Raw genomic sequence first — 27,907 nt, 5'->3', positions numbered from 1 at the left:
ATGCTGGAGTTCTCATTTTAATACCCCAGAGCATCCACACCCCACATCTGAGCTGGCCACAGCACAGAAAATACCATGCCATCCCTAATCACCATTCACAATTTGGATCCACAAACTAAAGAAGCCACATCGAAAATAAGGCTAACTGAAGAGACAGTGCAGCCTTCAGCAGAAGTAGGTGGAAAAAAAAAAAAAAGAAAAAAAAAGATAAATTACTGGCTAAAAGCTAGCAAAACCCATCTACAACAGACCATTGTGCCCATCAAAGGCAGAGATAAATCAATGAACTGTTGATCCACCACCTTGGTTCTCACAATTACTCCTCACAATACGTTCAGCTTCTTGCTTCAAAGCACCCTCGGAGCTACAGCTCCCGCCCCGAGCTCCCCAGAGATCATCTGCTGCTGGATGGCTCAGCTGGATTATAAACCAGTTTCACCATTATCAAATCATAACAGCGGGTTACTCAGCCCAGCAAGGAAACATCAGGCTCCTTTGTTTGGTTTTGCCACACTTGAAGGGAAAAGGCACTGAAGTGTTCTCAAGAAGCACTCAGCGGAGGGAGGGATACATTAAACTGTAAATAGAAATGGAAATGTGAGAGCAGAGCCCTCAGTCACTGCGGCTCTCATGGAGGTTTAGCAGCCAGCGGCTGGATCAGGCAAACGTTTTGGCAAAGGAGTTGTGCAAAATAGCGGGGGAATGGGGCACCAGGTGAGCCGCCTCGCTCTTCCCTATCAGAGAGCTTTAGCAGGGGAAGTTCAGAACTAAAACAAGCGATGCTTGCACAAGGAGAAACCAAACCAGCAGCGAGGCAGACTTCCCAACTTGAACTGCACTGCCCGAGGTTCCCAAATTTGCTGGTTGCTGCTGAGTTTCTGCTGGGCCCTTCTAGGAGGCTGGGGAAGTTGCTCAGCTCCTCGGCTTGAATCCTGCCCGTGAGATCGAGGCCCCTGCTAGTGCCAGCGCCTGGCTCACCACCATGCCAGGAGGGGAATTATGTCAAGAGGGGAGAGAAACCTCCCTTCCTCACTGCCAGGCACTCAGCCTGCAGCTCTCCCTCATCCTGGATCTTGCACATCGCCCTGACTCACCTGAGACCCCCCAAAACTCGGATATCACTGCTCAGAGTCTTCTCAAGGGGTCTCACGCATCACGGGGACAATCAACACCACAGAACTTAGTCAGCAAACTGCAAAGTCCATCTGCCATCTATTGCTTGTGTCAGCTCAGCAAGAGACAGAACTGTACCCCAGCCGTATCCCAGCCCATCCCCTGCTCACTTGGGCTCTGCCCTGACGACCTGCTCCAGCAGCAGGGGTTGAAGCAGCACCAGCCTCACACCCCCTGCTGCAAACCTCTCCCCTCCCAAGAGGCCTGCCCCTGCCTTCCTCTGCACAGCTGCACCAAGGCTTCCTTAAAACCTTCCCTGGCCTCCGAATGACTCCGTGGCATTTGGGGAGATCTGGTTACATGTTCCACGCCCTGCACCCAAACCCAGCGCTGCTCCCTACAACTCACCAGCTGCCAGACCCCCTCCAGCAGCAGCTGCATGTGAATGTCCCCCCCCAGAAGCTCTCGGACCCATCCCACAGCTTGTACAGGACACCAACTGCTCCGCAGCAGCCTATATGGGAACATGTTGTATCCACGGCCTTGTTACATAGCTTAAAGGATCAGCTGTGTCACCTTCCTGAGTTATAGGATCAGGTCTGGTGCTAAATGTGAATCAAAGTGTGCAGCCCAGGCTCGCTTCCGAGCTTTCCCACGTGTTGCCTGGCAGGCCAAAGGATGGGTAACGGGGAGGTACAGTGCAGGGCAGAAATAAAGAGAGGAGAAGCGATGAAATACAGCCCCCCCGGAGCTCAATTACTTCTGACTCATCCTCCCAAACGAGCTCTTTGCCTTCATAAATCAGAGGGAACAGCAACACTCGCGCTGCCGGGAGAGGGTAATTATTCTTGCGCAGCGCGAGGGGAAAACACACATGCTAATAGTGCCAGCTCATGAGGCCCTGCTCGTGCTGGCAGCCAGAGAAACCCAAAGAGACAGGCTTTGGGAGGCACCGGGGGCCCGCTGCGGCCATACAGCAGCCTGATGGAGGGACCTGAGCTTCTTGCTCAGCAGGGAATTTGTGTGCCCCCGACGGGATGCTCCAGTGTCAGGTGTCTTTATTTTCTAGGGATTTTCCTTCAAAGCAGGGACTTCAGGAAGTCTTAAGGGCTTTTCGAAGGTGTGTAGATTTGGAAAATACTGCTGGTCCACAAACAGCTCCAAAGAGAGAACATGGTTTTACTCGTGCAGCGTGCTATCAAGCATGCAAGGGCATTTTGTTCAAGGCTTTCTCCTGCAGTAGCCCGTACTCAGCACCAGGCTAGCGGGGTATTTGGTGGTATTGCAAATCTTATCTTCCTGAGCTCTTTTATCCTAGATTTATTCATTCTCAGATTTAGTTGCTGGTAGATCAAACTCTCACTATCAGCTTTTTTTTTTTTTTCCATTGTGATCTTTTCTATTAGGAACAGCTCAAAAAAGCCAAGAGCAGACACTCTGAACAATTAAAAGGCAAATCCTTATATTCGTACAAATTTGGCCTGGTGAAGAAATTTGCGTTGTGGTTTTTCCTCAGAGAGCAAACACAACTTTCTTTAGGAACGTGGCAACTGCAGCGCTGCCAACAGCTAGCCCAGCTGTCAGCCAAGCCTGGGAGGTGTTTTACAGCAGCAGCTCCCAGGAGCTAAATGAATAAAATAATGAGAAAAATGAGATAAATGAGAAAGAAGAAGAGGGAGAGCTAAGGGTGCATTTCTAACAGCCACCAATATTTGAGGTTAGCCAAAATCACAATCACCTGGGCACAGATCCCTCATCTCTTGCCAGAGCCTACGTGCCATGGGGGGAGCCCCCACCCAGCTGCACGGTGTTGGGGGCACAAGGAGGCAGGACAGGGTATGGCCCCATCAGTAATTAGTCAGGTGATACGAGGAGATTTTGCATAGTGATCAGGTGGAATTTGGAGGTGAGAGATGGAGAAGCAAACAGAAGAGCAGCATGCACTGGGAGCTGCCTGGTAACACAGAAGCACAGCAGCAACCTCAGGGATAATTCATGAAATGCAGCCAATTCGATCAGGAATAAAAGAAACTTCAAAAAGGCCTGACGTGGTCTGCAGCCCTGCTGCTGGCAAGCACCCAGGTCCCCCAAATGCTTCATTTTGACAAGGTAACATTTGCCCTGACTGAGGGGAAAGATCCCATCTGGATGCAAGCACTAAGATCATCTCCAAGCTATCTGCCCAGTTAGCAAACTAAATTAATTTTAATAGTGTTCTCCCGTCCAGAGCTTCCTTTAACCTTTTCCTTTTTATTAACAGAGATAAAACCCAGACACACTTCCAAGAGCAGAATCTCATCAACTTTGCCTCTTTGGTGCCAGCACTGCCCTGACGCAGGTGGTGATGAGAAGCAAAGGCAGCAGAGCCCCAAATCTCCCAGTGCTGCTCTGAAGAGCTCTCGACCAGGTTAAGGAGAGCAGAGCTCAGCAAGACACCCGGCTCCTCCCAGGACCTGGGTGCTCCTCAGGGCTGCGGTGTCCCCAGCCTCGAACCAAGCCAAGGGAACGGGGAGCAGTGCCAGAGAACAGGCTGAGCAGCAGCCATCCCAGTAACACTGCCAGGGGAGCGGTGTGAATTACCATCCTAGCGTGGTACAGAGAAATAAAATCAATTTATCTCCATTTGCACTTTCACCCTCCTCTCTCAGCAGCGCCGCGTTCTCCCTGGCCCCCTCTGTGCCAATCCACCAGCCAATTAACCTTTCATTAGAGGCTTCCCAGACGTTTGCCAAAAGGCCGTGACACCCGTGATTAGCACTCCATTCCACATGCATCGCAACAACTGCACGCCCTGGCCCACGCTGCCCCCAGCAGCCCAGTTTTCAGCCTTCCCCTTCATCCCGTGCCCCTCGGAGGTTTGCCTCCAGAAGTCGCTCCCTTCACCACCTTTCTTACGACTTTTCAAAACCTCTGCAGTATTATTTCTCAGCCTGAGTCCCAGTCTTCAATAAAACTCTTGCTGTAGAAATTATCCAGCACTTCTGCTTTTAATCCTGCTCCGAGCTTCCTTCCAGCTCTCCTGGTTCGTTCCTGTGCCAGGAGACAGAAGCAGCAGGTGGTTAACCCTGGGTTTACACAGCTGCATCATGTTGTCTTCCCACTGCTTTGGCTAATAGCTCCTAATGTGAATTTGGTTTTGCTCACTGCTGAGCACCGAGCTAGCACTTCCACAGAGCTCTGTGTTATAACCCAGGACCTCGAGCCCTGTGAGTACACCGCAGGCATCTCGCAGCTCCTCACCTCGTGTACAGGCGGAATTGTTTCTTTGTGCCTCGCTTCACATTTTCCTACCCTAAAATTCATCCGTTGTTTTATCATCCCGCCACCCTGTTTCAGAGCATCCTCCTGCACATCTTTGCACTTCACCCTCGTCTTCGCCACCCCGAACAGTTTGCAGTTCTGCCAGAACTCATTTCTCTTCCATTTGTTCCTTTGTCAAGCCTCTGCTGCATCTCTGAAGCAGCGCAGGTCTCAGCACAGACCCCGCAGTACTCTGCCAGTGACTTTCTTCTGAAAGAAAAGCCGATTTACTTCCACGCTCCTTTCTTCTTCTTTTAACCTATTATTTTTATTCATGTACAGATCTTCTTTCTTTTTCCACAGCAGATTTGTTTCTTTAAAAGTCTTCTGTGAGGGACCTTGATAACTGCCTTTGAAAATCCAAGCAGATACCAACAGAGCCCTGCTCCACACACTCGTAAACTCCTTCAAAGCAGCATTTTGCCCTGTGCTCTCCCACAGAAGCGTTTGCAGTTGTCTTTTCACTTGAAAGCAGATTCTGAGTTTCATGGGATGCTTTTGAGGGCAAAGCTTTCTTGCTGCAGGTATTTTTAAAATTTACACAGAAGGAAAAATTAAATCCCAACGTGCGTCTTGTGTAATCTCACCAACACCTCCTGCACTCAGCTTCCCTTTAAGTAAGACAAAAAGATATTTGCCCAAATATAACTAGCAGTACTAACGCAAACCTTTCATCTCAGGTCTTTTTCCTCCACGCCTTCAGAGGGTACAGCTCCTGAATACACAGATCCCTTCCTGCAGCAGCCTCACGCTAACTCCTGTCCCTCACCGAGCCTTTAAAGTGCATTTGTGCCCTTCTCTCCAGGTTGCTGTGATCGGTTTGTGGTCGTGAGCTAGGATTTCAAAGTACGCTGAAGGAGCTGAAGTACCCTGAAGGAGCAGGGCCTGGCGTTTGTGCTGCTCCTGCAGTGAGGAACCACGGGTGCACGTCGGGAATCCTGCCTTCAAATGTGGTTAAACAGATTTTTAAGATCAAAGAAAACTTTAGTGGCCACAAAATGCTGGACACCTGATCTGTTTGTTTTCCCTCTCACCCACACCTCCCTGACAATTACCATACAGTCAGACCCTTCTGCAGAAATCACCATTTTCCCCCTAGAGTCACATAAAAGCATGAAAAGCTCTATTCCAGACCAATTTGCAAGAAAACACTGAACTATGCAATGCACAGAAGGGACATCTTCTCAGAAAGGCTTACAACACCAGGCAGGCACCTTTACACTAAACACATGCACAGAGCTGATGGGGGGGAGCGCATTTTGCAGAGTAAATACCAAACAGAAACGGGGGGCTTCAATCTGAGAATAGCAGCAGCAGCCCTCAGACAAATCTGAACGTCAGGAATGCATCGAGTGTGTCCTCCAACACGCATCCAACAGGGCACGCACAGCTGGACTCCGTGAGCTGCACCTCTCCTGTCTGGCTGAGCCACACGAAACCAAGGGCTTTGGAGAAGGCTCCAGCTGTGGAAGCCACGAGCTCAGGAGCCCTGGGATGCTGCTTCCACAAACTTGACGTCCAATGCAAGTGGTTTGATGTTTTTAGAAGTCAGATCTCGTGTATAACACACAATGTGAATAACACACAAAGTGAGTAACACACAAACTGGATGCTATGATGAAATTCCCTTTCCTCTGCTCATGTAATGCTGATAGCTCCCACCAGCTGCAGTCCCTGGACCAGTCTAAACCTGCAGAAAGGCCCCCGCAGGTCACCATGCTGAGGAAGAGGAAGGACGTGCCTTAAAGATGCTCCCAAGTCAGGGGCAAGGGCTGAGAAGAGCTCCCAGAAGAGCAGCTCCCCTGGCCTGGGCATCAGACCCATCCCTGCCATGTGCCATGGGAGCTGCGGGTCAGGGAGACCACCAGCAGGCTGAAACGTGCTATTGCCCAAAATTCTCCGGCCCCTGCTGTCACCAAAGGGCCACAGGAGCTTCCAGCAGCCACCTCCTTCCAGGGGACCACAGCGCTTCCCAAACTTCTGTGCCATCAGAGGACCAGGCACTCCACACACTGCTCGTGTACGGCCCCACATTGCCCAGCAAACAGGCACCTCCACGTTAATGAAAATTTAATATTGTCTCGTGGCTTATTTTCCAAGAGCTTCCAGACCACCAATGGTCGTAACTCGCTAATAGCTGGGCAGTGGGAAATTGTTACAGCAAATAAACACGAGGGTTGGGTAATACCGCCCTTTATTGCCTCCCTCGGGGAAGGTAACACAGGGAAGGAAATGAGGCTTCCAGTATTGACAGATTTCTTTACCGAACTTCTATTTTTGACAATTTCCCACTTGGCGTGTTGCCATAAATGCAGTATTGAATAATTACAGCGCTCCCCCTGCTTCTCTCCTCCCCTCTTCAGCTAATCGCCCGAACTCTAAAAGCCAACATAAAATCTGCATTTTCAGCTAAGTTGTCCTAAACCTGCCCTTTGGACTCTGCTCTCACTGAGCATTGGGACAATTTGCATGGTCAGAGTCAGTGACAGCGTGCCTGCGTCCCTGAAGCTCGGAGAAGGCAGACTTGTGTGCGCTACCCTGCAACCAGCAGCACTGCCAGGAGGGCAGAAAAATCCCAGGCAGAGCAAAACCTGCACATGTCAGTGAGGGGAGAGCTGGAGGCTTCCCCCAGCCGTTAGGAAGGAGAAATGAAGAATCTCTTCTTAACCTCTCATCTGAACACATTCCTTGAAATTCATTTCCAATGAGTGACCTTTAATGTGGATGGCATTTCACCCCCCTTCTATTTTTAATATCATCACTCTCAGGCAGCTGATGTATTTCACGTGCTTCCATCAACAACAAAAAATACAAAAAAAAGAAAAAGAAAAGATATAGATGGCATAATGTTGACATTTGATGTTGGTATTTAGCCATAATGTCAAGTTTGCTAACTTCACAATTTGTTAGCAATAATCAGACACGGGGATCTTTCTACATTAGGACGAAAAAGCCTCTTTGAATCATGTTATTTAAGAGCGTGTGAGTACACGTGGCTCTTCAAGGCAGGAGGGAGAACCTTACCTGGTATGTTTAGGGCAGGAGAGAGGACCTTCCCTTGCACAAGCGTTTGCAAAGCTTTGGGATGGGGCTGAAAAAAGCATGCAAGGTATAGAAATTTAATTCCCAGATAAGGACTGTGAAAGCCTCACCCTTAGGACTTCAGAAACCCACACTACATCCTTTAGGTCTCATCCTTTAGGTCTGCGGTATCCAAAGCTCTGCAGCAAGGGTAGGAGCACACCTGAACACCCCCCAGAAGTGGTGATTCCAGCCCTTCCCGCGAGAAGCGATGCTTCCCAGGCTGCAAATGCAGATTACAATGAATGGAGCTGATGGCAATTGAGTGAGAGAAGGGCAGTTCATCTCCCAGCCCATGAAATTGCAGACTGCCAGCAGAAGCTATTTCCTCCGATTCAGAATATTCCCTCCCTTTTCCCCCTTCAACAATGGGCCCAGAAAAAGCCAGGGACATCTGTCAAACCCAGCTGGCTCACTTGGAAAACGACTGCGCGGCTGTTTGGGAGGAAAGCGATAGAGTCAAGAGAGAAGGGCCGGGCATTTCTGCACGCTGGAAGCCGCTCATCTCCGCGGTGACAACTTGAACTAGCTCCCAGCTCTGCTGCAGGCACCGCCAGAAGCCGCTGCTCCACCACAGGCCCTGGGCTGCCACTTGCAAGGGACCACACTCGGGGACAGCAAGAGCGGGTGGCTCGGCTGCTGCATCCTCAAGCTGGGCAACATTCAGGGACTGAGCATTCAGGGACTCTGCCTGCAAAAGCAAAAGACTACAGGTCCTGGACTCAGCTGTAAGTCAAATGTAATTCTGCCCTTTAAAAGAAGAAAGGGGGCGAGATAAAAAGGAAGCATCGCTCCACACTGAAAAGCATAATTTCTAGGGGATTAAACTATTGTGCTATTTGCTCTCGTCTATTTTAGCTGCTGCTCAAGATGTTAACCTCCCGACTCCCAATGAAGCAATGAAAACAATTATCGAGCTGGCAATGAGATTTTCAGCTGGGAAGAAACGTGTGTTAAGGCAGGAGCGAGGAGCCCAGCTACGAACACTGCTCCCAGGGCCGGCAGCGCTCTGCGACCCGCAGCACAGCGACTGTACCTGCAGCACAGCACTGATGGGGAAGATGGGGAAGAGGATGAGATGTGCCCTCTGATACCAGGGGCAGGCCGGTCACAGTGGTGCAGTACAGACAAGGCACCACGCAGCCAGAGAAGTGCCTGGTGCTCCAGCAGGTAAACGAAGGGCTCTGAGCTGAAGGAGCCCGCAGCCTTACTGGCCCTTCACAAGTGCTCACGCTGTCAGCCGGTGACACCAGGTAACCACACTGCTCACAATTCCACTGAGAATTATGTGAATTTAGCACTTGCAAAAGATCAGCCCAGCAGGGCAATCACTGAGTTACCTGTTGGGTGCCTCTCCTGTCCTTCATGTTCCCATAGTGCCAGGGCAAAGAATCAAATCACTGATCACACAATACAAACACCACAAAGCGTGCTGCAACAGAGCCTACTTCTTCCATGCTTCTCTCCCAGCTACGGCCACCAAAAGCAGGAGGGACCCACCACACAAGTCCCTTGGGACCACCACAGAAGAGCGCTATGAAGCCTCCCATCCTCTTCTAGCACCAAATTACTCACAGAGACCCCAAAAGACACCAACGAGCTGAGGCCACTCAGTTCAGCCCCTGGACGTGAGCTTCTCCAAAGCACAGGCAGCTCGGGCCTGCAGGGTTAGGTCAAATCCAATTCAAAGAAACATTTATTTTCTACGGAAACTAAAGATTCACTGCTCAGAACTGCATTAAACTGAGAAGATGAGAATTCCATTAACTAATCTAATTTAACCTGATCTGTTTGAATTTCATTAGGTACGGCCGCACTGGAGACTCCGTAATGAGGCTCCCGTACATCGGGATCCTGCCTGCCTCTAACTCCATCTCCCACCCCGACACAGACAGCTGTGATCGTGCTAATTAGCTGCAGAACCTGTGATGTACTTCAGCTGAGCTCGGGGTGAAGAGAGAAAGATTACAATGAAACCAAATGAATGAGAAAACATCAGTGCACTTGCACAGGACTTACAGGACAGGGATAACGCACCCTGCGCGTGCGGGCGTCTTCTCTCAGCTGGGATGGAGGAGGGCAAAGCTTCAGAACAAAGCATCCCTCAGTAACATCAGTTAATTACCTTGATAAATTAAAGGATGAGACTGAAAGCAAAAGAGTTTCGTATTTAAATAACCCCTCTCTTATTTAAATAACCCCTTGCCTGCCCAGGCCTCTCATCTACCCTGCATGGGAGCTGACCGAGCCTCCCCAGCCCAGATCTTTAATTCGGGCAAGGTCTGAAGCACAGCAACACCCACAGCACAGGCACACACCTCTGAAAGGTTCAGCCATCCCAGCCAGGCTCTTTGCTTGTCCACAGAGGGTGCAGAGCAATTACAGCAGCTTTAATGACCTGAGGCTCAGCCAGGGCACTGCGGTGCTTTTCCAGCATTCATGCAGGAGCACGTTCTGCTGTAGAATACAAGGATTTAGGCAGGGAAAAGTTTTGTGATCTTCTTCTGGCCTCTTCCTCCACAGCCTCCAAGAGCACTTGGAGCAGGCTGTGGGACACAGAAAGGGCTTGAAACATCAGAAACTTTTGACACATGTACTCACGTGCAATTTAGCAATAGAGCACACCCAAACAGCATCAGGAAGACCTTACTTATGGCTAGAAAGAAGAAAAGCTGGGTCAAGTGAATCTGGTGTCTCCCAAAACAGTGGCTCCCCCTTAAATACAGGGCGGTTCGTGGTTGGACTCCAGGCCTTCCCGTTCCACACAACATCACATTGATATTGATTTCCGAATTACTTTCCAATTACAAGTGCTAGCAATAAAATTAACGGCATGAATTTCAAGCATTACACTTCTCTTGCAATTTCAATTATCAACTAAAGACCATGGCAGAAGCATTAAGCCTCGAAACGTTAACAGTGGTTATTACTTTGCTACTGTGGGGTGGGTTTTAGTTTTGGGTGGGCTTTTTTTGTTTGCTTTTTTAATTTTGGGAGGAAAAATTATGCTGGCTACCCTGCAAGCTGTAGTTCAAGTGCCATTACATGTGGTGGGGGTGCCTAGAAGATAGGAACCTGTTTTCAGGCAGGTGAGCAGCAAGCTCTGACAGCGAGCAGAACACACCAGCCAGAGGATAAAGCACCGTGGGCTGGCTGAAGGAGCTTTACGATGAGCAGCAGCCTTCTGCTTTCAGCATCCTTGTGGAACCGGAAGAAGCCACCCACCCCAATCTAGAGGTTTGGGGGAAATTAGGTGTTGAGGGAAGCAAGCAAGTTTTACAATCAGCCTGCTGGGCCAAAACCTTGGTTTGGGGGATGCCCAGCAGCTTTCAGCCTGCCTGCCTCCATCTCCCTAATTAACGCAGCAGATACGAAGCCCAAGGGGAAGCAATCGCAGCAGGGGTTTATCCACGTCCCCCTTTATCTTCCCGGAGCAGGTTGGGAGCTCCCTCAGGCAGTAAAGCCAAGACACGGCTCTGCTTACCGACAGGGCGCGCATCTATGCGAGAGGATGGCCGTGGTCAGCAGAGGGTTGTGTGTGTGTGTGTTTATCGGCAGCCAGCTGCTTAAAGCTGGAGCCAGGAGGATTTCCACAGTCCTGCTCCACTGCACTCGAGTCATGTAAAGCTCTGCTTGGCAGCTGCCTTCCCTGGCAAAGCCGGTCTCTGGAAGTTGGCCTCCGTCGCTCCACTGATTTCCCGTTCCTCCAGCCCAACTAAGCTGATAAGCTGCGCTGAGCACCTCTTCTCAAATCACTCCAAATCTCACAGCGGGGTAAAACCGAGTTCCAAAGTTATCCCAGTGACTTCGATTTCCTTTCTCTTGCACTATTTCATTGAGTAATAACTTGCACAGAAATCCAGAGCCCATTCCTCCTGATCCAGGCACAGCACAGGTCTAATACAAGCACCAGCCTGGCACGGCCATCCCACACACACAGCAGTGGGGAACATGAGTTGTACGTGTAGGGCTGCAGCTGCTCCCTAGGGGCACGAGCAGTTGTAGCCACACCACTGTAAACCAGCACCTCTCCTCTGAACTCTGCCACAGCCTGGAAGTGACCCCAAACACACACCAGTGGGCTATGCATTGTGTAGGTGAAGTTAAAGAAAGCATCTAGTCTGAAGTAAGAGTGGATTCTGAACATGAAATACCCGGTGTGACTGCAGCCACCAAGCCCTCACAGCTAACAAGCAAGGCATTTCACCAGCTAGACCTGAACCCTGAATGATCCTGAATGATCAGAACATGCTGCAGCCCCTGCTGAGAAAGCTTTATGATTTCGTGTGAGACATCGTGTCCTGGGACAAGGTCACCTTGAGGCGAGGAGATGGGCAGTAACAGGGCCAAGAGGCAGCAGGCACAGGACAGGACCCGGGCTGCCTCCTGGCTCCTGCCCCCCCCTTGCTCTAGGAGGGAGGAACCAGCCCGTGCCAGGACCCCTCCTCCTTTTCTGTGCTCTCTCGGGGAGCCTGGTTTGGCTCCAACCCACAAAACCTCAGCTGTTTCTTGGTGATAAATCCAGCTCAGAACTAGCACTTCAGAACTCACCGACGTCAGGTCTCAAGGGTAAGCTGTAAGTTTCCAAAGGGCAGCAGAGCACATCGCACACACACAGCCACACAGCAATGTAAGGAGCAGCAAGCTTCCAAGCAAAACCTGGGTTTTGGATCTCAGTTTGAACCAAACCTGAATCCCCCTCTCACCTCCTTGGGTTTTTCATTTTGCCCACTCCACGACCTGGTCATTGCAATTTTTGCATCTTCACAGGGCAGTTTTGCCCCTTTAGCTAAAAAAAGGTACCCTGGTGATTTAGGGTATACACAAGGACGTGGCATTCAAACCCAACAAAGCGGAGCTGTTGTCCTCACACAGACTGTAGCCACCCCGTGTAACTTGGGGCTGAAGGATGGGAGGGAGGCCAAAAGCACAGGTGGGTTTCAGGGGGACATCGCCCAACTCACAGCCAGCTCTCAAGGTGTAAGAAACGGCCTGAAGCAGGAGGCAGGAGCAGGGGGAAGGCTGCAGACAGGGAACCAAGACTCAACGCACACATTGACCCTATCCTCTTCTCCAGACACCCTTTTGCACCAGCAGGTGTAGGTCAGTAGGATATACAGATAGATATGGTCTAACCCAGGCCAGCAAGTTTTTCCCATCAGCCAAGACCATTTGCTAATTCAAGCTTAACCCAGCACATTTCAGTTGTGAGGTGAAGACAGCAACTGAGCATTTGAACCCTTACCTGGCTGATAAGCAAGCTGCAAGACCGACTGAAATCAAATTTAAATCATCCCGAAGAACATTAGAGCTACTATACAAGTCTCCCCTGTAGCAGAGCATAGCAGGGGACAGCGATTTGATTTATCTCACAGACATTAATGCGCCAATTAGCTCTGGTTCTCTGGGGAGAAGTCAGCCCATAATTTACATATTTTGGTCATATAGCAGGGAGGGGAAAAAATTACAAAAACACGTGAAGCATTTGGATGTGCTCAGCTACCAAAGATTTCATAATGAACAGTCGTGACATTAGATTAGTGTTTCCCGATGCAAAGAGGATTTTGTTTCAACTAGGAGCGTAACGAGGAATTATAGCAGCTGTGCCTGTCATTATTCTGCTTAGCCCGTTAATGGAATTGGTTTGCTAGAACCAAATTGGTTCAAAAGATTAATTAAAAACAGGTGGTTCTGCACAGCAACTTCTCCACACCAGAGAACTTGGGGTGGCCAAACCACCTCTGCTTTCCTTAATGATTGCAGGAGTTGTCTGCTTCTCTCTGGGGAGCAATAAGACAGCAACACAGCTCAATTCAGAGCACTGCCTGTGTTGCAAGGCCCACCTGGGGAGAAAAAAAGCATCTGGTAACTTGTGAGGCTGGCCCTTGTAGTGTTTCCCAGGGGATGGTGTTCCCTGGAAGCGCCCTCTGTTTCCCTGTACATCTCAGGAGGCATCATCTCTGCACGAGACATCCCCAAGGGACTTAGAAACAACTTGTCGGTAAACAAGGGCTGAAGCTCACTAGCCTAAAAGCCAGAAGTTGCTTTGAAGCAGAGCCCTCTGAGGAGCCAAGTTCTGCATTTGGAGGTTTTTTTTGTCACCATCTCTGCCGGCCACATGCAACTCAGATCAAAGAGCCCAGCCCATGTCAGCACCGTGCTGGCTATGTGCCTTCTGAGGGCAAGGAATGTTTCAATATGTATGCAGCAAAACCCAGTCATGGAGCAAAAGTCTTAATTCAGGAACAAAACAACAACTGTGGATCTAAGAACAGTCTGAGAACATCCTGAAAATCCATGGTAAAAATGCACAAAGCTTATTTAACTGAACATTTGGGTTTGCTTTTAAGGAGTTTTGGTTTGTCCTTGAAACCTTCCTGCAGTACAAACCCAAGAGAAACATTGTCCAGAATTAGAAGGAAAAGTTACACTGAATATTTGTGAAGGCACAAAGCCCCTTACCACCCCACCACCCCCCCGATCATCCTCGCAGCAGACAGGACGCACATCTTGTGCCTGAAGCAAAGACACCTTTGATAAACAACACCGCATTTTATGACAAAGTACCAGAAGTATTTCTGACACATTAGGGACTTGGGATTCAGCTGGAAGGGAGTTCCCAGGCAACGAAAAAATTTATGAGTATTTGTGTCTCAATATTCCTTACCAGTAATTCTATCTTTGGACAGCAGCTCCCAGGGACTTTCCCTGCAAACTCAGAGAAAACCGATACAGCACCGAAAGCAGGCTCCCAGGATTTCTGGCCCACAAGCCGACACCATTCAATTCAAATGCTTTCAGAGGGACTGAGAGCTGGAAGTATTTTAAACTTGTTAAATCAAGGCTGCTGGAGCTTACTCTGCAGAGCCCATCCAAACTGCGTGGGCACGAATCAGAATGGGAAAGAATCAGAAAAAACAGCATTTGTGAAGGTACTGTGGGTCTGCTCCAAACTAAGCTGTCAGTGCAACTGGCCATTGGGTAAGGAAGAACAATTTTGGGGCCATTTTCCTAAAGGAACAAAGATTTGTAGCATATGCGCAGAGAGACAGCTCCAGTACAAACAGCAGGAGAGGATGCCCAGCGGCGTGGCCACTATTAAAGCAAGCAACCAGAGGCTTCTGTACACACTGGCAGATAGGAAGCGGGCCATGAACTGAACGCCATTAGTTTTCATTTGCTTCCCTTTCACAAAAGAAAGGTGTCCATCTGTACCAGTGCCCCCCTAAACCCAGTGACCTCTCAGCTGCACCCAGCTCCAGGCACGCTGGATGGAGAAGCAGAGATACGGGGCCCCTGTGAGAGGCAGCACAACAGCATAAATGAGAAATCCTGTGCAAAGGCAAAGCTGCAGCTCAACAAGCCCTTTCTGAGGTATGGGGGGATCAGACTAACACAAAACTTAGGAAAGCAGCCCCAGGTGGTTTGCTCACAGAACTGCTCCCTGCCTGACCTGGAAGAAGTTTCACAGAGGGTCCCTGCAGCTCTGAGGGCTTCACAGCCCCCTGTTATTTCCCTGCAGAGCCTTGTTACCTGCACACACGGTATCCTAGTGAGATCCTATATCCTATACACCCCTATAGTGCAGGTCTGCTACCGGCCCCCTTCTGTTGGCAGCAGAGAGGCTGTGACACAGCTGGGTGCAGGAGGGGGCACTCACCTGGCACATGCATCTGCAGGCTGTCTGCTCGCTGCTCTGGTCTCCTTACACCAGGCAGAAATATTCAGCTGCTCCCCTAGCTCTTCATTTGGTTACATCCTTTCTTTCTTCTACTCCCCTCTCAATTTCAGAAATAACATAAAGTCATTTGTAAAAAAAAATTTTAAAAAATACAGTTGTGCAAGTTAGAGTTTTAAAGTATTCTCAGCCACAGTGAATTATAAAATACCAGTGCAGCACAGCTCTAAGCAGGAATTCACACAGAGGTTGTAGAAAACCCAGACAACATCATCAAGTTATCCGTATTTGAAAGCAGCAGGCTGAGCATGTTCCTGCAGCAGCAGGCACCACGCGGCCAAATCAGAGCTTCACAAAAGAGCAGCTGAGAGCCGTACAGCCAGGGAGGTTTCATTCATATGTGAGTCTCTTTGGAGAGAGCATCAAAAACCTCTCGCCTGTGATTTTTCAAACACTGCTCGCTCACAAGCAGTTGGGATTACCGCAGGGCCAGACTTACCGGGGGAGCAGGCTCCAGCTCAGCACTTGTCACGTCCCCTCTCATTTTAACTCTCAGAGAAGAGAGAAATGGAAAGCAAGCAGCACACCTGAACAGCTGTTTGTATTGTTTCTAATTTGTGGTGGTTCCTCTTTTGGCAAACACCTACCGGGTTACCTCCCAGCTGATCCCCATGCTTGCTCCTGCTGCGATTGATATCGAGGCCCAAGCAATGGCAGTGTTTGGAGGAGGGGTGAAGAAGTCAGAGATGCATGCACATTCCTAAACTCATTACACCCACAAACCAGACAACAGCCCACAATGCCACTCCGTGGCTCCGTTTTCTCCGTGGGCCAGCAGGGCAGTCGCCAGCCACTGCAGAGGGAAAGGCTTTGGGGACAGCAGCATCATGCTGGTTCTCTGCCATTGCTGACAGGTAAATATAACCCACAGTGCAACTTAATCCCTTTCTGGTCTTTAAGAAATAACATTGTAAATACAGGAATGCCCTGCTTTGCTTTCGCTTTATGCCAACAGCTGTGAATTGATGCAGAAAAAAACAATTAATTTTGGAAAACAAGAAACCAGCCAACAGAAAGCACCCCTGGCAGAGGGGAACACGACAAAAAAGAGCCCACCAGCAGTCCATGCAGTGCCTGTACCTCGATTTGTACCACACTCAGTCTCCACAAAACGCAAGAGCATCCTGCAGCCAGCAGGCCTGGGAGGGCAGGACCAGCACTCGGCACAAGCCTGCCCTGCTGTCCTTCAGGTTTTAAAAGCATTCCGGCTTCTGAATCTCGGAGCACAGAAAAAGGAAGGAAATTGCTGCCCAGCAACATCAGAGGTTTGTGCTGGGAATACATATTTGCTCCCATTCCAAGGGGAATGAAGATGTCAAGCTAAAAAATATATATTATTAGTGAGAGATTAGAGTGATTTTGCGATCAAGGACAGAGCACTGCGACTAAGTACATTTCACAGTCCACCAAGCAGCAAAATATGAAGACGTCTGCCACATGGGCTCTGCACGGGTGAGGAAGGTAGCCTGAAAACCCTGAAGTTTAATGGAATAAAACTGCATCCAAAACCCACTCAGCTGCTCTCGCATGACCCTTCAGCAGAAGACACCTGGGTTGTCCCAGGCTAGGAAGAACGGTGGAGGAGAGGGAAGAGAAAGCCCGGGAGCCCCTGCCAAGGTGGGCGCTGGAAGTGCTGGACCACAGGGCAGGCTGACTGCCCTGCAGAAGGGCCACCTCCACCCAAACACCTGGCAGCAACAGGCCCTGGGCTTCACACTGATATTTAGAGACCCCAAGAAGGTGCAGTCCTGAGCAGCAGGGCAGGAAGAGCCCCACCAGATCCCTGGGGGCTTCCCTCTTTGTTCACAGCGCTGTCGCCCAGCGTTACATCTGCAGATGGCACCTTCACTCATGGAGGGAGCGCTCTGCAGAACCGAGCAGATCTTGTTACGAGGGCTGGAAGCAGAGCGTGAAACTCGGAGGCTATTAATGTTTTCTTAATGCGTGAACCGAGCTGGAAAGAGAGCACAAGAAAGGAAATTAAAAGCTTGTGTGGATGCAGATGGTGCCTCCCCTGCCCACCCCCTGTAACCCGGACTTTTGGGGAGGTTGGCGGCAAGGAATGGGAGAAGGGGGCACCCTCCTTGGCTTTGCCTTCACTGAGATCAAGGCAGAGAGCCCGTGCAACACTGGAAACAAAGAGCAGGATGCTACGAACCCGCTCTGGCTGCTCTCCCATGTGAACACAGAAGCTTTGCTCCCTGGGATAACAAGGCTCCCTGCCGGAGATCAAGAGCAGCCTTTGGGGTGCGGGATCTGGCTGTAGCAGGAAGGATCACAGCCCGACAGACCTCCAGCTCCAGCCTGAGAACGAGAGGAAGCTCTGCACAGCTAAGCAGAAGCCAATATCCAGCACATAACTGGCCTTCTAAGAACAGGATATTTTAAACACCTGGAAACAAGCAGCACAGCAGCAATACTCTATCAGTGAGCCTGCACAAGCTCCCACTGAATATGAGCATCCTTTATAAGGAACCTTGCCCAATCCCCCATGTACAGATTGCCACTTCGTTTTTTCACAGCACAGCTGGATGCCAAAGGTGAAAAAAATCCCTCCTTTTTATTTCCTTCCCCTATTTTTAGCAGTTTATTTTTCATCCTGGCCAGCAGTGACCCAGTGCCATTCTCACAAGCACCCAAACGCAGCTGTGGAGGGGCTGCCTGGCAGCAGGGCAGAGCTGCTGGGATGGGGTTATCAGAAATGCAAAGCATGGCCCAGCACTGCAAAGCTCTGCTCTGGGACAAGGATCAGAGGCAGAGGCGGTGAATTGTGAGCAAACTCCTTTTAGGGGCTAATGGGAACATGAGATGGGATTTCCTGAACACCCTCAGGGCTTGTCTTTATATAAAAGCTGCATGCGTTTAATTACAATCAGTTACATTAGCTACATCAGTCGATTTAATTAAATTGCAAGGACACTCATAAGTTGATTTAACTCCGTCTCAAATGGATTTAGCAAAAAGTTGGCAAGAAACTAAATCAACATAAACCAAGATTAAATCAACTGAAGAGCATCCACACAGGATTTTGCAGCAATTTAACAAAACGGATTTGAAGACCCATTCTGAACAAGGTAACCCAGGCACAAAGCACGATGAACTTTGGGGAAGAAAGCAAAGTGTGTAGTGCCTCAACTGCCATAGGAGAAGCTGAGAAGTCTCCTCCTTTTCCTCTGCTTCCTGTACTTGGTATTTTTTATGTGCACACAGATGTATTTATTGTCCACAGTTTGTTTTATTTGTGCTCCCCAGCAGTGTTTTGCCCAACAGCAGCACAAGCTGTGCTCCACACTGCTGCAGCCTGAACAGGGAGAGTTCTGGTAATTGTTAGAACAATTTAAAAGAAACCACAGATTGGTGAACATTAAATATCCTACCTCAAATTAACTCCCAACTCTAAATGCACACCTCATTCTGATTGGAAGCTTTTGGTGCTGTGAAATTTTCAGCACAAAGCAGGACACAGACGGGCAGCAGGTAACAGCGGGGCCTGTCTCAGGCAAGGTGTACCGTGCTGCTCCTGCGGGCAGCAGCTCCAGCAGATGCGATGAAGTCAGCACAGTTTTCACCTTAAACATCTCATTTTGTACCAAGAACTGGAGTGACAGGAGGGTAGAAATACGGTGTTGGTTTCTTATGTGGAAAAGCAGCACCTGGTGGTGGCTCCAGCCAAACCAAGCAGCCAGGGGAACCCATCCCAGCCTCCAACCCAGAGATGCTCAGAAACAAAGCCTGGTGGGGATCCGGGAGCTCACCCTCTTTGCTCAAACTGCTGACCTCTCCCAGCCCACACTGACCTCTTGTTCTCATTGCACAACCTGTTCTTTTTCTTATAGCTGCATTTAAACATGGGAGAAGCTACACTTGCCCTCACAAACCAAGCACCTCTTCCAGAAGACAGGGAGAGTCCTAACTGCTGGCTTCCCCAGCAAACCCAAGTGATTTATGAGCAGGTTAAGGCCACTTTTTATGCTATAAACCAGGTTTGCAGTGTGGTGACTTCACAGGAGCGAAGCTGCCACGGTTCCCTTAGTGCTATAATGGCCACTGCAGTAGTACTCCAAGCAATGACGTGGCTGCCATAGAGTTTAAAGACTGCCTTCAACCCCCCTCCAGCGAGGAGCCGGTTTTTAAGTCTAAGAACTGCAGAAGGGGAGAAAGGAAAAATCCCACAGCCTCACAACACAGCAGGCTGAGGGAGTTCCTACACCCACCTGTAGCTGCTCCAGCCAAAACCCATCCCCAGATCATAAAGGAAGCAAAGCCTCCTTGCACCCAAACCCCAGAAGCTGCAAAGAAGGTCTCTGCTGTACCCGCAGGGCAGCACTACAGTCTGCTGGCCATCAGAAACCAGACCCTGTTACAGCTTTGCAGCCTGGGCAAGTGTCTCCAGCTCTCCACACCCTACCTGTGAGGTGCATGCTACTGCTTTATAAAATTGTCGATAACAAGGTAAGGTAGAAATGCTGGGAAGCAAGCAATGTTAGAAATTAGACTTTGCATGCTGGTTAGATTCAATTCAGTTTAAACATAAGTTCCTAAATTCTGATATACACACATTAAAAAGCACGCTTCCAAGTGTACTTTCCCATGAGTTGTTTTAGTTTATACTTATTTAAAATAAAACAAATACCTGGAAACTTTGAGAGGAATTTACCCCGAAATATTTCGGCCTGTGCCCAGGAGTCAGGTGAGATCAGGTGTGCAGGAAAGCAGCAGCAGTGCCCGCGGGTTTGAAACACACACTGCATGGCTCGGGAGCCAGCTGCTTTGTGGAGCCACGTGCTCAGGAATGAAAAGACATCCTTTCCAAGGAGCTTAGCTCCAGTGGCATTGCTCGCTTCGCAGCATCCTCCTCGCTTTCCTAATGTGTAGGCTCTTCTCCTGTGCTGGAAAGGAGCACTGACTACCATGGTGAAAGAATTAGTTCAGTAGGGAAAGCCAAGAGCTCAGCAGCTGTTGCTGCCAGCAGGTGATAGAAGGGATGTACAAAACGGGGGCCCAGCCATGAATGGGCTGAGGTACCAACAGTTGTGAGCCTCTCAGCCAGGTCTGGGCTGCCCTGATGCTGCGTGGCCATCAGCTGAAGCCATTGCATTGATTTCCATGGCAGATTTACCAGGCTCTGAGGGATGAATGCTGCTCTTGGCTTTCATGCAGCTGATGGCTTTCTCTTGCATTTGGAGCAAAAGAGACCTACCTTCCTTTTACAGATAGACACAATAGGGAAGGAGAAAAAATAACAAGATATTGTGCACAGAAGCAAGCTGTTGCCATGTATAGCAATGCCATTTCTCCTTCTGTTACTACAAACACCTCCTGCCCTGAAACAGCAGGGGACAGGGCACAGAACCCAAACAGGCTGGTAGTAGCTGGGTGGTGCCACAGAGCAGCACACAGGCACCAAGAACAGGAAAAAGGGACCAAGGACACAGCTTCAGAAGTGGGAGAGGAGGCCACCAAGCATTTGTGCATTTCCATGCAGCCTGGAGCCACGCAGCACAGCAGCTCAGGCACTGCGTGGGTACCTGGTGTCTGCAGTCAGTGTTCAGGGCACATCTCCCCTCCGTTATGCGAGGATCTCTTGGGACGATCAGAAGACGCTGGCTTCTTGGCACACCACCACAGGACTCAGGGCTTCAGCTGTCCCTAGGGAAAGGGCTTTTGTTCTGAGATACTCTGCCCTCTGGGAGGTCTTGTCCTTTCAGAGGGCAGTAAGCTCCACAGCCCCACTACGTGGATCACGATGTATTTTCCTTTACCTACCTCAAATGTCACCTTTCCACTGCATTTTTACATCCCCTCGGTTGTTCCTCTACTGCCAAATGAGAAAGAGCATTGGGCCTTTCCCAGACTGGTCATTATGGCATGTATTTTACTGCTGTCCTTTCTCACTCAAATCCTTTCTAGGGCTGACAAGCTGTGGGGCAGCCACCAGACCAAGGTACCAGTATGGATTTCAATCCATTCATTCCCTACCACAAGCCACCAGACTACATACAGCACAGAATGAGCTACAGCAGAGCTCCTTGGCACACTGGCGCCCTGCCTGTGTCCATTATGGTGAATTATGCTCAGGAGATGCAATATATGTTTTCCCCAGGCGAATCCATTACATCTATACGGGCCAGATCCACGCAGCTGGAGCTGCATTTACAGCTTCCACGAGGTGCTACGGACTGCAGGCTTCCACACCTCAAACTCATAAGCATGACTAAGAGAAGTTCTTAAAGAAACGAGGGGTAAAATACAACACAGGCAAAAGAAAAGTAAGACTTCTCCACCCCCCCAGATAGGGAACAGCTCCCCTGGTCTGCCTAAGAAGCTGCCACCCCCAGCCCACGCTGTGCATGAGCCACCAGTGCAGGATGGATGCCCAGAAGAGCGCTGATCAATCCTTACCGGGAACAGCCAGCTCGCCCCCTCACCAGCCAGCCGCACACATTGCTTGCCCTTGCTGCCAAAGCTCCGAAGGATTCACTAGAGACCACACTAATCAATTTTTATTTCTAATTAAACTGATACCTGCAGTATGCTGGAGGAAGCGCGGGCAGAAGGGACTGCCCTACATCATGATCTTCTGGAAGGAGGCGGCGGGGGAGGATTTACACCATGTGATTGGTCTTTGGGGTAAGCCAGAGATGAAAAAGGCAGCCCACCAGTCAGCCAAGACACCACTCCAGCACAGGCATGCTTCACCCTACAGCCAGGCTGGGACGAGGGGGGACACCCTCCAGAACCCCAATTTCCCTTCAGCAATGAGGAAGAGAGGCGCACGGGCAAAGCACAGCAAGCAAATCCCATCCTACAGCATCTTCGCTTGGAGCTTGCCAACATGGAGATCCTCCAACCGTCTGCCTCAAATGAAGTGTTGGGGAAAAATAAAGGAACCTGAGAAGTAAATATTGCTGACAGGGAACGAGAGCTGCAGCAGGCACGCATCTGCTGCGCTGAAAGAAGGCTGGCGCGTGAGGTCTCCAAATTTCACACAAAAAAACAAAAGGGGGAGAGTGTTACTGGGGGGGTGGGAGAGTAGCAGGTCCAGGCGGGCTCAGCCTGGCTGCCTGATGGTGCTCAACAGCAAGGTACAAGAGCAGTGACAGGGGTACATCAGAGCATGGCCAAGGCAGAGCTGAGCAGAGGGAATGCCACAGCCAGGCAGCAGGCTGGGCAGACCCGCTGATGCTTCCTCCTCTCCTCACACCTGAGCTACAATTGCCTTTCTAAATGCTGACTTAAGAATTTTAAAATTCTTCTTTGGGCAAGGAAGCAGGGATGGTTGGTCCATTTTGGAGGACATAGCAACTCAGCAATCAGCTTGTAAAAGATGTTATCAAGCTGCAATAAACACTTCTAAAAGGCACCCTCACCATCTTTCTCTCACGAGATAAAGCCAGAAGTCTGTATTTCAACTCCTGTGCATTCCTGCTTGCATTCCTCCTGGCCTTCTGCCTTCTATTGCCTCATTTCTTCAAGCCCCAGCCTTGAAGCTCTTAGAGAGCAAGATGACCTCTTCTTCCTGGCCACAGCATCCTTCAAGGCTGTGGGAGAATAACTTAAGGGCTCAGCAGACAAGAAGCCATAAAAATGAGGAAAAACTCCCCACAAGAGGTCCATAAAGACCTCAAGGAAAACATTAAGAAAGTCACAGTCTTCAGCAACTCCAGTGTTAAGAGCAAAAGTAGGTAAATTTTCAAGTCCATGGCGGACTGCCTGCCAAGTACTTGGCTAGGTACAGCAGTGAGAGCACCTCCTTGCAGCTGGTCAGGCTGGCCAACAGATCGCTCACATCACAGCAGCCCTGGGCAGCAAGGGCTCGATCCACGCAACAGGGACTGCTCTGCAGCAGCGGTGTCTCTGGCAGTCACAGAGGTAAGAAAAGGTGCTGCACTTACCCATATAAAGTGGTTATAGACTGCAGTCCCCTAAAACCAGCTCAAAGCCGTCTCGAACCACCACTCCCTATTTCTGCACTGAAACCCGACCACCAGATGCGAGCAGCTGGCCACAAACTCTCGCAACAGGGGAAAAAACTACCTTGGGAGGTTTTTTGGTGCTTAAATTGTGTTTCACTTCCCACCAGAACGCAAGCAAACAACCCTGAGAGCCAAACGAGCTGTTGCTAAGCTGCTTGCAAGGATTTGTTCCAAGCTTTGCGGGACAGCTCAGTGCTCAGGTGTGAGCGCCTCCTGGTCGCGTGTTCGCAATGCAGAGATCTGTGCTGCTGGAAGCTGCATCCACTGCAGAGGCAGCACTTGGGAGCAGTTTGGAGATGCTTTACTATTCTCTTTCTTCTTTTTTTATTTTTTTTGGTGGGGTTTCTGTTTTGCCTGAGACATCCTATGCATACAGACACAGCGAAACGACTGCTTCAAAAGGCTTCTTGCTGTAGTATTCAGGGTGGAGGTAAAGGGAGCTGGGGACCTGCAGAACAAACACACCTACCTAGCCTCACATCCTGTCCCTAGGTTCAACTTCTGAGCACAAGCCCTTTTCCAGAGCTCCCAATTCCCACTGACAACCTATCTCCTATAAGAGCATTCTTATAGGAGATTCATTCTTCCTCCAGATGCCCCAGCCCTCTCATTTTTACCTGGAACAGTTTCTGGTCATATGCAAGGGGAGCTGGATTTTATCCCTCTTGTGTAAACAGCTGCAACACCCAAGCAAGAATCAGACCCTAGCAGTGGGATTCCTGCAGGGATGTCCATTCCCTCCTCCTGAAGGCCGGGGAAGCACAGGGCATTTCCCCCTCAACACTACAGCCCAAGGGGCAGCTGCAGTTTGTGAGCAGGGGTTGCACGTAGGGAGATCTCCAGGAGCAAAGGCATTCCTGTGCGTGCACCAGGATCAAACAGTTTCGCCTCTTGAGCTAGAAATTGCGGTGACAACCGTCACTGCTGCTGGAAAAGAGGATTTCAGGATCACTGCTGGAGAGCTGCCTGCGCCCACACAGGTAATGCAAGGCCCTCGCCAGCACTGCATCTTTGGAATAAAACTGGCAGGAGACCCACGCTGCTCACACAAATGCTTTAACATGAGCAAACGTCAGGGTTTGCACCCCGCCATCCGGCACTGAATGGAAAGCAACAGGCTCCCAGATGACTCGATGGCCTGGGAAGAAGGAACGTGTTCATCTCCACAGGGAATTTGCAGGACTGCAGCCCAAATAATGCAGGTTTTTAGATCTGAAACACTTCTGCCAGAAGACAAAACTAAAATCCCCTTGTTCTGTGCCACGGATACTCATGTTCCAGAGGCTTTATTGAAGCAGGAACTCAGCTAGTGGTGCCTACAGGCTTCTGGATGCTCTCTCCTTCAGGAGCGTTGCTTCCCCTTCCCCACTTCAGCTTCACCCCAACCACAAGCTCTCAAAACTGAACTTGAGTCTATAACACTAAGGCAGTGCAAATTCCCTAGGGAAGGGGGTTGCTAGCACTGGAAACAGCTGACAAAGCAGACAGACTGTCCAAGCTAGTAGGAGGGGCTCATTTCAGCTCCTGGAGTAATTCCACATCATGGGGACTTCAGGGCAAGCCGGGGGAGAAGCTGGAGCAGCATTTACAGAAATGCCCAGGAAGCTTTAAACACCGAGGAAAAAAAGCCCAAAAGCCACATTACTGGTCACGCAGCTCAAACCCTTGCTTGCTCAGGCTGCCAGGTTGGGACAGGCTGAAGCGAGCAGGACACTGAGCTCCCAGCTCTCTGGGAGGTGCAGCACAGCAGCTTGCAGGGAACTGGTCAACAGCAACAGACACTCGCTGCTAAAAACCACGAGGAACCAAGGACAGACCACCCCGGCAGCATCTTCACTGCTGCTCCTTCTGTCCACAGGGACAAGAGCATAGAGATAGAGGGACCCAGCATTGCTTTGCACGTTGTCATTGCCCTCCATTTAATCACAGTGCAGCCAATAAATTTGCTACTGATGGCAGTGAGATTGCCCATACATCAGGCACAGCAGACAAGGAGACAGTCTTTCACTCAAGTGACAGCCATCTTCCGTAAATGCAGACGTCTGCAGGCAGGGATTTTAGCAGACACATCCATATGCGATGGAAAAAAAACTACTGATTCTTACTCTCAGCCATGCAGTACTTGGACAGCTTCAGGAAACCTGTCCTCGTGGAGCTCAGTTCCTGTTGGGGGAGGCATTTCTTCAATACCTCCCATTTTGTACCAGTGGCACGTAGCAGCTACTGCATCCTTCTGGGAACAAATGAGTTGACTTTTTTCCAAGGAAGGCATTTTTGTTGAGAAACATTTCCTCTCAAAAAGAACAAAAAGCAGAACTGTCTCTGCTTTCTATTTGGCAATTCAAAAAACATGCTGAAAGCCAAGTTTCTCCCATAGAAATTAATATTAAAAGCACTTTTTTTTGGTATCAACACTCAACAGAACAGTGCATGAGTATGGCTAGCAGGAATTAGGATTAAATGTGTTCTTAACTAGACCATTGGTGGGGTAAGATGGGAAATTGATCATTTATGCCATCACAAATAGCGCAAAGGAAATACTAAGATCTTCTATAGCAAATTGTTTCACTTTAAGAAAACAGTAATAGGAAAAAAAACTCAACAGCCAAGCCAATAAGAAAATCACTACACTGCTCCCACATCTTCATTTGGAAGGGAGTCCCAGGATTCCCAAAGAGGAGGGCAGGGAGGCGCAGACAGCTTGGGTTTTAGTTTAAGTCATTAAAGTTTCAAGATTTGTCTCCACTTGATCAGCGCACAGCTAAGCAATACAGAGGTACTTTCTCCTTTCAACCCTCCCACCCCACACGCTAGTGAACACCAGTGAGAAAACTGGAAGTCCTGATTCACGGTTGTGCATAGAGCTTGGTCCTTGTACCCTTGACCTCATCCACTTGTTGCTTTTCCCATAAAGTCATGGGTGCATTTTCTTGAAGGTGTCTCAAGACAACCTCACACCTGTGCTTTCCCACTGCTATTTTTGTAACAGCTGACAGCATGGTGCCAACTTGAACATGAGCCATGAGCATATTCCCCTTCCCTTCAACAGGCCATTAACAAAGGGGTTGACCCATAGCAGACCCATGAGAGGTACCCCGGAGCCCAGTAAGTCACTCCATAGCAAGCCCAAGACCTGTTCTCCTGCCACCACCAGTTTCCTCCATCCCTTATTTCAATAATTTGCCTTCCCTAACTCTTCAAAGGAGGTAAAAGAAATTAAAGCGAGAGTGAGCTCACGCTGGGGAAGAATGCTTCTGGTAATTTATAATCTCAGTTTTGTTGTTAGCGAATTTGCCAATATTTTATATATAACCTTATCTCAGCACCTCCACAGCAGAGCTTCATAAAAACACTGAAAGATAACAATCGTAAAATTTTGAAAACATAAATTACAGACCCATAATGGGAGGTTTAAGTCTCCTATTCACTTGGAAAAAGAAGAGAAGCTGTAAATTAGAAGAAATACAAGCTCCAGAAGAAAACCTCTGCACTGGATCTTGCTTTATAAACCCAGAATAAATTTCCATTTTAGACAGGGGCAGATCTGTTTACTTATTTTCCTGAATAACACATGCCACAGAATAGATCGATCTAGAGCCTGATCTATTATTTCTTCATGTGCCTTTCAAGGATGGCAAGGGGAACGTAATTAAAATTAACTCCAAGGCCAAGCTATAAAGCACCAACGTACCAATGCACTGGAAGCTGCACCACAGGCATTTTGCCAAGAGCAGGGACAGCCACTTCACAACAGCTCCTGGCAACAAATACAACGATCCATGTTCCTCGGCCTCATTCTGTTGAACCCCATTAGGAATCCCCATCTCATCTCTACCTGGACCTCTAAAACCAAGGGCTCCAAAGCCATCACTCCTTAGCTCACGCAGAAGTTAGCTGTCTTGAAACACAAACAGTCTTAAAGCAGAGGAATAGTTCAACCTGCCAGTGAGTAGAAAGAAAAAGTCATTATTTCACAGTGATCAGAGGTGTCTGAGGTGCTTCAGAGAGCAGACAGAAAGGCACAATCCCTGTAGACCTTACAATCCAATTAACTTAATTAACCATGTTATTTCCCTAGTTCCTGGTAACTCCTTAAATCAATGAACTAAGACTTAATGGTGAAGTACGTAACTAGGAGCTTTATTGATCATATCTGCACACAACACCAAGCAGACTCCCAAAGTCATGGCTTGGCATAAAACCTATACAAGATGCTTTGGTAGCAGACCATCACTTGATTTTCCCGAAGACAGGAAAGCGATCAGGATGTGAGGACTGAAATTTTAATAGCAGGAGAGTAAATAAGCATGAGCCTGGTGTTAATCTACACTGCAAGCAGCAAAATAATCATTACATTATTCTTCATTTTAAAATCCAAGTTTTGCTTTGTTCATCACCTCTCATTAAGAGGGGTCCTGGAGCATTCCGTGCATTAATAAGGACCCACCGTTGCCTGTTCCTCCCACACCTCCCACAGACACCTGAAGCCTGGCACCTGCAAGCAGCTCCTCAGCCGGGCAGGGAGGAGCAGAGGCCAGGCACCAGTCTGCAGAGAAGAAAAGCTGCAGGGAATTCACCTACAGGATAATTCAGACTTCACTACAACTACAGCTCCCTAATGGCAGCCCCACTGCTCAGCACCATCCACCCCATCCATCACTGCCACGTCTCCTCAGCAAGAGCACAGCATCTGAGACCA

General features: G+C 49.3%; 1 protein-coding gene across 5 annotated transcripts in view; it reads right to left on the bottom strand.

Moving 5' to 3' along the window:
• Positions 1-27,907, bottom strand: part of GRIP2 (glutamate receptor interacting protein 2) — a 245,994-nt gene that overhangs the window by 198,431 nt on the left and 19,656 nt on the right. The window lies entirely within an intron of this gene.

Source organism: Anas platyrhynchos, chromosome 13 (genome assembly GCF_047663525.1).
Source record: "Anas platyrhynchos isolate ZD024472 breed Pekin duck chromosome 13, IASCAAS_PekinDuck_T2T, whole genome shotgun sequence".
In the NCBI taxonomy this organism is placed as follows: Eukaryota; Metazoa; Chordata; class Aves; order Anseriformes; family Anatidae; genus Anas; species Anas platyrhynchos.
This window is presented reverse-complemented; position numbering and strand designations above follow the sequence as displayed.